The sequence below is a fragment of the Acanthochromis polyacanthus genome, chromosome 14 (genome assembly GCF_021347895.1).
Source record: "Acanthochromis polyacanthus isolate Apoly-LR-REF ecotype Palm Island chromosome 14, KAUST_Apoly_ChrSc, whole genome shotgun sequence".
Classification (NCBI taxonomy): Eukaryota; Metazoa; Chordata; class Actinopteri; family Pomacentridae; genus Acanthochromis; species Acanthochromis polyacanthus.
Window position 1 is genome coordinate 10,992,647 of NC_067126.1, and position 11,549 is coordinate 11,004,195.

At 38.6% G+C, this 11,549-nt stretch overlaps 1 protein-coding gene across 2 annotated transcripts in view; it reads right to left on the reverse strand.

Moving 5' to 3' along the window:
• Window positions 1-10,589, reverse strand: part of LOC110962975 (radixin-like) — a 75,160-nt gene extending 64,571 nt beyond the window's left edge. The window contains exon 1 of one of the 2 annotated variants that reach the window (XM_022211125.2): window positions 10,349-10,589. The gene's annotated coding sequence lies outside the window, so the exon portion shown is untranslated. Of the gene's footprint in view, window positions 1-10,089; window positions 10,226-10,348 lie in introns of those variants that run through there. The other variant, XM_022211126.2, reaches the window with a different exon arrangement.
• Between the last annotated feature and the right edge of the window lie 960 nt (window positions 10,590-11,549).

Sequence of the window (11,549 nt, forward strand, 5' to 3'; positions counted from 1 at the left end):
TTTTTACATTTACTACTGCACTGTAGTCTCGTATTTTCTACCGCTTCTTTATTTATGACTTTTAGGACTTCTTCTGTTTTTTTAATCGCAAAGTTTCGTGAGCTTCGGATTACACTGCACACACTGTGAACATGTGACAAATAAACTCTCTTAAATCTCGAACAGAGAGAATATTTCAGTCAAGTAAAATTGTAATACCCATCAGATTTTCGATGTTTCCCCCAGTTCATTCAATTCCATCAGCAGCTGCGGTTATGTCTTTGTCCGAATGTTATCTCTAGTTTTGTACTTCTCTGACTGTTGGCTTTACTTTGTGGCTTTTTAATCCATGCACACACTAGTATTTGGTCTCTTTTCTTGTAATTTAACTATTATATCTTATTACTTTCTGTTTTGGTAAGTGTGTGAACTAAATGAACTTTCAGTGAGAAAGTGAAAGCCTTGTGGCTACTGAACATTGTCTGGGTTGACTGGTTGAGGTTTAGCTGCTCTGGCTTGTGGTTGTTCTGGGGTGTGGTTGTTCTTCTTTTTGTTGACTAAATAGATACATTTCAAAGGCTATCAGTGCTTAAAAAAAAATACTTTAAATGGAGAAAACTGTCACTTTCTGTGTTGTGTCTACAATTGCACGTGTTTGCAGATGTTACAAAGTGTCCTGTTGTAAGTGAAAAGAAGACACACATCTGTACACAAAAACTCAACTTTCAACATCTGTTACAACAGCAGGAAACTGTACCAACTGTTCCACTTGACAACTTATACCACTTAAGAGAGGAGTGTGAGGAAGGAAGTGTTTGTCAAACAGCACAAATGTCCTGTCCAGAGTGTGAAACGAGTGTGAAACCACAAACATTAACATACTGCAAACTGATGCAGCAGTTCAAACTTAAACACTGCTGTGACGCTACAAACAAAATGTGAAATTTGCGAATTTGTCATATTTATATCTGTAACTCTGTTTCTCTGTCACCTCCAAACATTTGAAGCTCATAGATGGGAAGAAAAAGAGGACAGAATGGGCAGGATATAGGGAACATACAGCACATCAGTCTGAATTCTGAATCTTGACCGTCAACTCCAAAAGATGAAATAAACCAGTGAAAAACAACCCCAAGCTCAAGAAGACGCAGCACTGATGACTGAACCTGAAACAACCTGTTTAATATTGAGATGAATGAAAGAATCTCAGAAGCTCAAAGGAGATCTTGATCCTAATAATTAAATGTGTTTTCCTTCGTCTGTTCCTCTCAAAACCACGAACACTTCACATCCCAAATGACTGAATCTAATTTTAAACAGCACAAGAAAGACAGATTTGGTAACAGAAAGTGAAAGATAAGACCGTAGAGACACTAGAACTCATCTGCTGGTGAACTTGGCTGTGATGAGGCTTCTGAAGCTGAAGTGTTTGTTCCCAGACACCAACTGATACGGACAAGGTGAAACATGACGAGGGATGTTAATGATTGATTGTTAATTGATTAATTGTTGTTAAAATTTTAATTATTAGATTAAAAGCTCCCCGCAACCCTCGTGAGGATAAAGCGGTGTATAGAGAATGGATGGATGGAGATTAAAAGCGAGAAAACGCATTATATATTAGATGTAGGACCTGGTTGTACCACCAGGTGGTTCCTCTTATTGTAGCCAATTTGCTGGGAAGGACCATGGGAATGTTGATTTTCAAAACTGTTCAGTTGTTTTGTAATCATTATTTCAGTCGTGTTTGAATTTTAATTACTGGGGATGGTTGAGGTGGTTTTTGGTATTTGTGTGGATTAGCTAGCAATGACAATATATTAGCATAGCCATACCATTCTCTAGTGCTGTGTAGAATGGTCTGGTTGCACTTCAGTACCATTCTGCAAACACGCTCATTTGTATTTCTCTGACTAGGGATCAGCCAATATCTGTTTTTCAGGGTCGATATAAATGTTGACTATTAGTAATACAGGAAGGACAATAACTGTTCTATTTGCTGCTGTTACACTGTAAATTTCCCCGCTGTGGGATCAATAAAGGTTTAATCTGAGAGGGTGCATGCAGAAACTGCATTGGAGTCCTTTATGACGTTGTTTTCTACAGTATGTGACCAACATGCTCCAATTAAGAGGCTCTCTGTAAGATTGAAAAAAAGCATCATGGCTGGATGACGAATTAAGAAATTGCATGAAAAGAAGGGATCAACTGAAAAAGCATGCAATTAACTCTGGTTGTTTAGTAGATTGGAAAGCTTATCGCTGGCTAAGAAATAAGGTAACTCAATTAAATAGACAGAAGAAAAAACAATATTATAAATCTAAATTCAATGAGTGCAATGGTGACAGTAAAAGACTATGGAGAACAATTAATGAAGTTATGGGCAGAAGTAAAAATGGTAAAATGCCTTCTTTTATAGAAAACAATTGGATATTAATTACTAGACCCTATGATATAGCTAATTATTTCAACAAATATTTCATACAAAAAGTTAATTCAATTAGGGATCAACTGTTGCCGGGATGTTACAGGTCATCTATAGATAATATAAGAAATCACATTATGGTCAATAAAGATTGTTGTTTTGAATTTAAAATTCTTAGGGAGGTAGATGTGGAAAAACTTCTTCTCACAATTAAGTGTGACAAACCTTGCGGTTTGGATAATTTAGATGGCAAACTTTTAAAGCTTGCAGCAAAAGTAATAGCAAAACCACTATGTCATATTTTCAATTTATGTTTTAAAGAATCTATTTATCCAAATCTGTGGAAGATTGCAAAAGTCATTCCTCTGTCTTCACTCACAGGGCATAACAGCAGGCCAATAAGCGTGTTACCTGTACTAAGCAAACTGTTGGAGAGAATCATGTTTAAGCAAATTCAGCATTATTTTGAAACAAATAATATGAACTCTGATGTCCAACATGCATATAAGGGAGGCTACGCCACTAGCACTGCTCTTACATGTCTCACTGATGCCCTGCTTACACAGATAGACAGGAAGTCAGTGGTAGGTGTTGTATTTCTGGACTTTAGTGCAGCCTTTGATCTGATTGACCATGAATTGTTACTTTTGAAGCTTTCAGCCTATGGTTTTAATAACTCTGTGATTGATTTTATGAGAAGTTATATGACTGACAGGAGACAATGTGTTAAGTTTAATGGTGCTTTTTCAGATATAGAGACACTTCAATGTGGTATTCCCCAGGGGAGCTGCCTTGGACCTCTCCTTTATTCTATTTTTGTAAATGATATGCCATATGTGTTAAGAAATGCGGGTATAGTAATGTATGCGGATGATACAACCATCTTTACATCTGCAAACAGTACTGAACAAGTTAATAAGACACTTCAAGATGAGCTAACACTGATAGCTGACTGGGTTACAGCAAACAAGTTAAAGTTGAATATTTTTAAAACAAAATGTATGGTACTTGGGTCTAACTACTCACTTCGATCTAATCAAGAGTTGGTCCTCTCATTACATGGTGCAGCTATTGAGCAAGTAAGAGAAGCCAAACTGCTGGGCATTACTATAGATGAAACATTATCTTGGTCTACTCACATAAACAATATAGTCAGTAAAATGAGTAAAAGTATTTCAAACATAAGAAAATGTGCTTTTTTTTTAACTGACACAACAATCAAGTTTGTTATTCAATCATTAGTCTTATCCCACCTTGACCACTGCCCTGTAATATGGTCTGGCACCTCAAAAAAAGAACTTGGTAAACTCCAGCTCGCTCAGGATAGAGCTGCACGACTGGCACTTCATTGTTCTATTAGGAATAATGTAACTGCTATGCATGATAAACTCTCCTGGATGAAAGTAGAGGAGAGATTGGCGCGCAGCCTTATTTTGTATTTGAATAATATCTCTACTTCATGTAAACCCAGTAGCTTATTTTCTAGATTAGTACCTATCAAGATCACACATGATTATGAAACCAGACAGGCCTTAAGCTGTCGTTTCAGACTACCTAGACCTAGGACAAATGCACTGAAAAGAACTGTATTGTACAGAGCTATTGCATATTGGAATGGACTTCCTTACTGCCTCATTCTTAAGTGTAAAAGATCAGGATTTAGAAGGGAATTGAAAAAAGTGGGTTTGAGTAAAGAAATTAGGTTAAATTTAGTTGATTGATGTCTGTAAAGCTGCAGAGTGCCTTATTTTAATATTTTTAGTTTAAACTGTATAGACAGCTCTTAATGAGCTGATCTCTGAATGTGTCTGTGTATGCTTAGGCACATGTGTGCATACGTATGTGTATGTGCATGTAGGTGCTTGTACTATGTATTTATACTTGTACTGTGTATGCATACTATATGACCCTTTAAGAATTTGATGTGTGTGAGAGGGTGTGTGCACGCACACGCTATGACGTATGCTTATATCTATTTTTATTTTAAGATTTGAGTTAGTTTATGAGAATAATTTAATTGCTTGTTTGATATTTTATGTTGTATTTTCGTGATTTCTATTTTGGGAATTGTCTTATTTTTTTAGGTACCCCAGGAAGAATAGTCGTCACCATGGTGACAACTAATGGGGATCCAATAAACAATCTATCTATCGATCTATAACAAATATTTGGAACCAAAATGCATTAAATCTAATTGTTTAACAGCATATGAGAGCAGAGAATGTGGCATTCATAACTAGGCTTCATCATTAATATGGGTGACTATACGGTAATTGAATATGTAAAATAGAAATAAGCTTGATTAAATTAGAACATTCTCCTCCGTTTATGTGGGATGTATTGATTCATCAGTTTGTCTCTTGAAGTTACATCTACTGTTCATCTCTGTTTTCTTAATTTTTCACTGTTCTATCACTTCTGTTATTGTCCAGACTCTGTCTCAGGTTCATCTGTGGCTGCCTTCTCATTTAGCCACGAGCGGTTAGCATAGCCTTTGCCAGTGCAAGAGAATTTAATTTCCTCTTTTATGGCAACAGCTTGTGTTTCTTGTTCAGTTTTTCTGATTGAGAGACATTTCTGAGACGACAGAGTGACGACAGGCAGAGAGAGGAGGCTACATCTGACCTGAAGCAGAGCGTTTCATTTAACGATAATCAGTCAAATAAAAATGATTCTTGCAAATATGGCAAACATTGGTCATGATAATCAACCAGGCCAGTAATCAGTCTATCTATTCCTACTTTAAACCAATCACTGTCATCTCGTGCAGATGATAGCAGTGTTCTTTCAATACACTGATCGGAGGAATTGTTTTGTGGGAACATCTGTACGCAAGAGAGGCAAGCATTGCCATTAATGTTGATATTTCATTGCACAATCCAAACCTTCCTCGGAACATTACATTTTCACTATGGTAGGTTGCTGCTAGAGGTTGTCGTGAGGGGGAAACTGTGAACATGGTTTCATGTAGATAGCAAAAGGGGAGGAGAAACCGCAAAATGTCTGATACATCTGATGTGCCAGGCCACCATGACAAAGACTTCTGTAGCGGTTAATGGTTTCCAGTCAGTGTTTTTCTGCAGAAAACAACTTTTACCCACAAGGTTTACCAAGATATCACTCTCGTAAACATGTGACTAATGAGGGCAAGACAGTTTTGCGCAAAACATCAAGTATCCGTGGTTACAAATGGCTTCAAATGGAATAAACAGTCACTATTTCATTCGCTTAAAGATGAACTGATTATTAAATACTGATTGATAGTGTGACCAACTACCGGTGAAGGAAATTGTTTAAAACAACACATGCTTAAGAGTTACAACTAGTCATTATCATTACCCATTAAATTAAAGACTGTTGTATTAATTTACCAATTATTCTTTTTTTATATATATAAAATGCCCAAAAATGTCAAATATGGTTTTAAGTAGTCAAAAGTGGAACAGTTTACTTTGAAAATATCTGGTATTTTTAGGAACAGAAAAAGGAACATAAGTGCCCATGAAACAGAGTTTGAGAGATTTATTTCACAGTGGATTTGTGTTGTATATTAATTAAAAATGAGTCTCATTTTACAGTCTGTGTTGTACAGTTAGAGATTTACCATTATTTTTACTGGTCAGGGTGAAGATTCTCATACTAAACTTCTCAAGTTCATGAGCTATCACTTTTTCAACATCCTTTTCATTCAATTCTCCAAACTACTAATTTGAAAAGGATAACTACACTGGGTGTTAAAACCAAACTGAACACTTTAATGCGAACCGCAGTGCAGAGAAACTTCCCGCTTCAACTTTGACCTACTATTGTTATTACTAATGCATGCATGCACTTCTGCAAAACAGGGAATGATATTTCTGGTACACTCACTAATCTTTTTTCTGGTTTTGGTTCAACTGGACAGAGCATGTTTGCATATTTGATAGAGCAAAATAAGCACTCATTTCAAAGATTTTCATTCAAAATTAGAAGTGCGAATGTCAACTAAGGGAATCTGGAAACACTAAATGACAAAATACCAGAAAGAGCGGCAAAAATCACCTCTAACAAAGTCTAAAAGACAAATCTGCACTCAGTATGAAGACAACCAACATCATAACATTCTGGAGGTTTCTTCCTGTTGATGTGAGTTTTCCCCACTTACCAAAGGGAACCATCGAACAGGGCTCTCTCTATACATAATATAATTCTGCAAGCTCTTGACTGTACTATTTGAAGTGGTGCTACACAAATAAAACTGAAACTGGAGAGCTGTTTCAGTCTCACAGTGGCAACTGGTGTGTGAAGCATTTGTCTGAATTCAGCCAGTTTCACATGCTGAATCTGAGGCACATTTGGCAATTTGCTTTCACCATTAACACGTCTATTGGCTGCTGCAAGTTAGTTTGAATTGCAGCTAAATAAAGCAAGCTTTGGCCTATTTGTTTCTTTCCATGACAGAGGGATGCTGCTGTCAATGTGGCTTGATAGAGGTTAGTTTAGAGGTGAAAACCCTTCCATTCCTATCAGTTACACTTTTACTGCAAAAGGGGTTTATTTCCCAACCTCCAAATGTCTTATTTTGTCCACAGTCTAAATAGATTCAGTTAACTTTCATAGAGGAGGCAATAACTAGGATTTTTTTTAAACGAATATAAAATCCTTCACAGTGATGCGTGTAGAAATCCAAACCAATGGTATAGCTTCTAGTATAACCAAATCATAACCTTAGGAGTTCTACTGAAAGAAAACCGGTTTTATTACCAAAGTGTTTCTTTTACATTTAGGTCTATGTCAGGTACTACAGCCCTTGTTTATGGGTCACCTGTTCAGCCAACTGAGCTATATAGGCACCCTTTAATAATGTTTTAAAGAAGAAAAAAGTCTAGATTCTCCTGGTTTCTTTACCACTCTGTGGCAGTAAACTGAATATCTTTAGCTGCGAGACAAAACAACACATTTTGGCAAACACATTCAACACTTTCAGACAACTAACTGATTAATCCAGAAAATAATCATTTTATTTAAATCTTATAATCAAAATCATGATATCAAAACCATTATAGAGTTCAAGTTTTAAGTATTTAAGTGTTTTTGTTTCCACCATCATCATCACCACTGTATCTGTTTCTGCCTGTGAAAATAGAAACTGTGGAACATTTTTGCCTACAGAATGATTTTTAACAGATGAGCCTAACTGTCTTAAAATTTAAGCTAAATCAAGCAAACTTCTGCGAAGTTTCTCTCCATTTTTTCTATTTGCACAGAAGTTGGAGTAAGCAGCTTATCATGTAGTGTTTTTTTCTATACCACTCGGTATTTTCAGGTATGTCTAAATGTATATGAGTTTGTATTTGGTATAAAACATGTAAATATTCACTCTTTTGTACAGTTCTACTGTGGGCAAGGAGTTGCTGATCACATTTTATTTTTGTCAATCACTTGCTGTTAGTTTAAGTTTTTAAATCTGTAAAGGGACAAGCTCCTGACAGCTTCAAACAAAACCTTAAAACACATCTTTTTCAGTTTGCATTTATGCAGAATTGATGCAATTTCATGCAATATACTAGTATCAGAAAGATCTATTACTTTTATTATGGCCTCTTGCATTTTATTGTCTTGAGTTTTATCAGAATTGATTTTTTTCCGTTTTTACTTGAACATTCTGGTTTTATTTTAAACTCTTGTTATTGTAAAGCACTTTCAGTTGCATTTTCTGTACAAACTGTGCTGTACAAATAAAGTGATAATTAACATTGTCAAAATATATGAAGGACGCCAGCAGGAGATCACTGTAAGTCACAGCATGTTCTGCAAAAAACAACACAACACTGAACACTGAACACTTTAAACTGCAAAAATGATAGCCAAACTTTATCCAAATACTACAAAAATTGACCTTTACATTCAAAGTGGCTAAAAAAATCCATCCATCCATTATCTATACACCGCTTAATCCTCACTACGGTCGCAGGGGGTTGGAGTCTATCCCAGCTGACTTGGGGCAAAGCCAGGGAACACCCTGGACAGGTCGCCAGTCTGTCGTAGGGCTACATATAGAGACCAACAATCACACATGCATTCACACATACAGGCAATTTAGAATAATAAATTAACCTCAGCATGTTTTTGGACTGTGGGAGGAAGCCGGAGTGCCCAGAGATAACCCACGCATGCACAAGGAGAACACGCAAACTCCATGCAGAGAGATTCTGGGAAGGCCGGGACGTGAACCAGGAATCTTCTAGCTGCAAGGCGAAAGTGGTAACCACCACGACACTGTGCAGCCCTGGCTAAAAAATGACTTGAAAAGTGAGTTCTAAGGCCTTTTCTATAAGAATGCAAGAGTGACTTTAACTGAACACGCATTAAGTTTCTCAAAGACGCACAAAACAATGATGTTAAGATAGACATGGATTTCGTCCTGGGTGATGAAACAGCAGTAATATGTACTGGCAATAACAGAAAATGCAAAGTTCAGTTGCATGAACCAACTTCAACCTTTGCTGACAGATTTTCACCAATTCTTTTTACAGTGTTCATGCCCAGCCTTATGTCTCAGCATCTCTCTTTAACCAATACAACATATAAGCCCACCGATTACACCGGGACACTATCTCTTGAGCCTGAGCTAAATGGCAGACAAACGCTTCCCAAGTATTAAAAAGTTATTGTTGTTGTTTTTTTCCTGTAACAGATAAAAAATAAATTGTTTTAAGTGTTTTTAGAAAGCTGTAAGAGTAAATTAGGCCTTAAATCAACACAGACATGAAGGTAAGGTCAGGAGAGGTTAAAATTCTGGTCTTAAGTCATGAGATTATTCAACAGGTTACAAAAAATAGCGCAGCAGAGAGAAATCTAAAACCAGCAGTCAGCGATATCTCATGTCATGATGCGCAGCGCCTCTTTCTCAAATGAGTTGTAATTTGGTCCCAGAGGGGGGCGGGTCCGAGCGCAACAGGAGGGTTTGAGCGACGGGGAAATCAGCCAATAAATTCACTTCCTCTGCTGTAATGACACCAATCGGCAGCTCTGGACTTCCCCTGACGCCGGCGGAGCATCTGTTGGTGCCAGATGGACCTCAAACCATCAAGTGTGGGCGCGGTGATGAGACTTTAAGCAGCGGCGAAGTTTACGCGCAAAAGCAGCCCAAGAGCGAACTTAGAGAAGAGAGTTTGCAGTGTATTTACTGAGCAACCGCGAGTTTACGGGTGTAAAAACGCGCCTTTTAACTAAATTATTCGCATTATTAAAGAGAGGGAGCTGTCTTGGCTTTACCTTGCAGTATGTAAATGATTTGGAGGCATGCGCAAAAGACATACGGTGCCAAATTTCAGCAACAGACGCCAACGCTGTTTCTGTGCAATGAATCGTGTGTCTGGCACATTGTTGCAGAGACAAACGCGCATCGTCAGCAGCAGCAAAGTTGCAAACGGCGCAAGAAACATTGTCTGAACACCAGAGACGCAAAAACACAAACAGGACGTCACCAAATTCCAACAGCAAACGTGTTGAGCTCGTCCAGGTTGAAACATTTAGTCAGCAAACGTCCCAGTGTGTCTGGTTTGAATCTGGAAGCGTAAAAATCATGAGGCGCCTCCAGGTCATTCTGTGAAAAGACACTAGCATCTAATTACCCGGTTCTGTTGCATAACACTGTACCTGACACACGGCTCCTCAGCGCAAAGTGACACCGCTTTACTCACCCGTCCTCCCCTCCTGAAACGTGCGAGAAGAAGCCGGTTTTTGCAGCGGAGGTGAAGCGACCAAACTGTCACCACGCCGCCGCCTCCAACCTGCCTGTCAGAAAAACGCTGTGGAATAAGTTTGACGGCGTTCGTTAACGTGCACTGCGTAAAAACAGCCCGGTTACCGTCCTCCAGCCAGGAGAGGAAAATAAATCCCACCTCATTTGAACGGCTTAAAAGGGGAGGCAGGGAGAGAGATGAAGGCGATCAAACTCACCTCTAACGCGCTGAGGATGTCTCCAACTGTCCTCCCTGCAGCCGGCCGCGGTGCTTTATATATCCACAGCGGGGTAAAAATAGAGCCCGTCCTCTGCGCGGTTTACCGGACGCGGTGCGCACTCAGAGTGTTCGGTGACACTGGCAGCAGAGGAGGCTCCTCCGCCAGTCTCCCACAGACCGGAGAGGAGGTAGTCAATATGGCTGACGGACTCACCGTACCGAGGCGTGGTGAGCCGAGTCCTGCATGCTCTCCCCCTCCCTCACCCCGTGACTGAAACTCTGCAGAGCGGCCTGCTGCGCGGGGTGAGGCAAACTTTGTCATACCCAAAGACAACACCTTACATCCCTCAGTGAGTATTATAGACAGACACTGCAAAGTTAACAAGTTTAGAGTAAAATGTACAAGTCTGTTTGGTTGGACTTGCAAAGATGCAACTGCAAGACACATTTTTGTTCAAATTTGGTGATATATATATGCAGGGAAACCTCCCACTTTTAAGAGCCGACATCTGCACCAGTGGTGACCTGTGCAAGCACTGTAAAAGTTCCACATGTTTCTGTGAGGAAAGAGCATTAAAAGAACACTGATGAAGCTCTAACTCCCTCAAAGTTAGCTTCAACATGAGAGTATTTTGAAATGTCATTCACTAAGAGTTAAACATGCAGGTGTTACAGTATCCAAATGAAAAACCCCAAATAAGTCAATAAGACAAGCATCCTCAGCCTTTGTGTGGATTCTCATTTGACTTTTATCTCTAGTTCTTGACTGAACTAAAGACCTGTGGCCAGATTATTTTTAGTTCCATAAATGTTCTGAGAAAGTTTGCCAAAGTTTTGCTGGAGGAATTTTTCTTTTAGTGCTGTGGAAAAGCAGCGTCAAGAGAACAGGTATGAAGCTGGAACTCCTTCAACATGAGCTTCAGCATGAGAGTATTTTGTAATAAAATCATGCACCGACAAAGGTAAACATGTAGAAGTTGCAGTGTCCAAATAAAACCCCCAAAATATGACTGCAAAAACAACAGTCTTCAATATTCCTGATTCTTAATAGAATTGAAGACACAGCTCAAATCTGAGAAAGTTCTACAGCAAGAAGTTTTATTTTAGTTCCCAGAATATTTTTTCTAAAGGAAGGCTACCTAAGATGTTCTGTTTCATAGCATCGTTAGACTGTTCGTACCTCAGAGCATGTTATATAG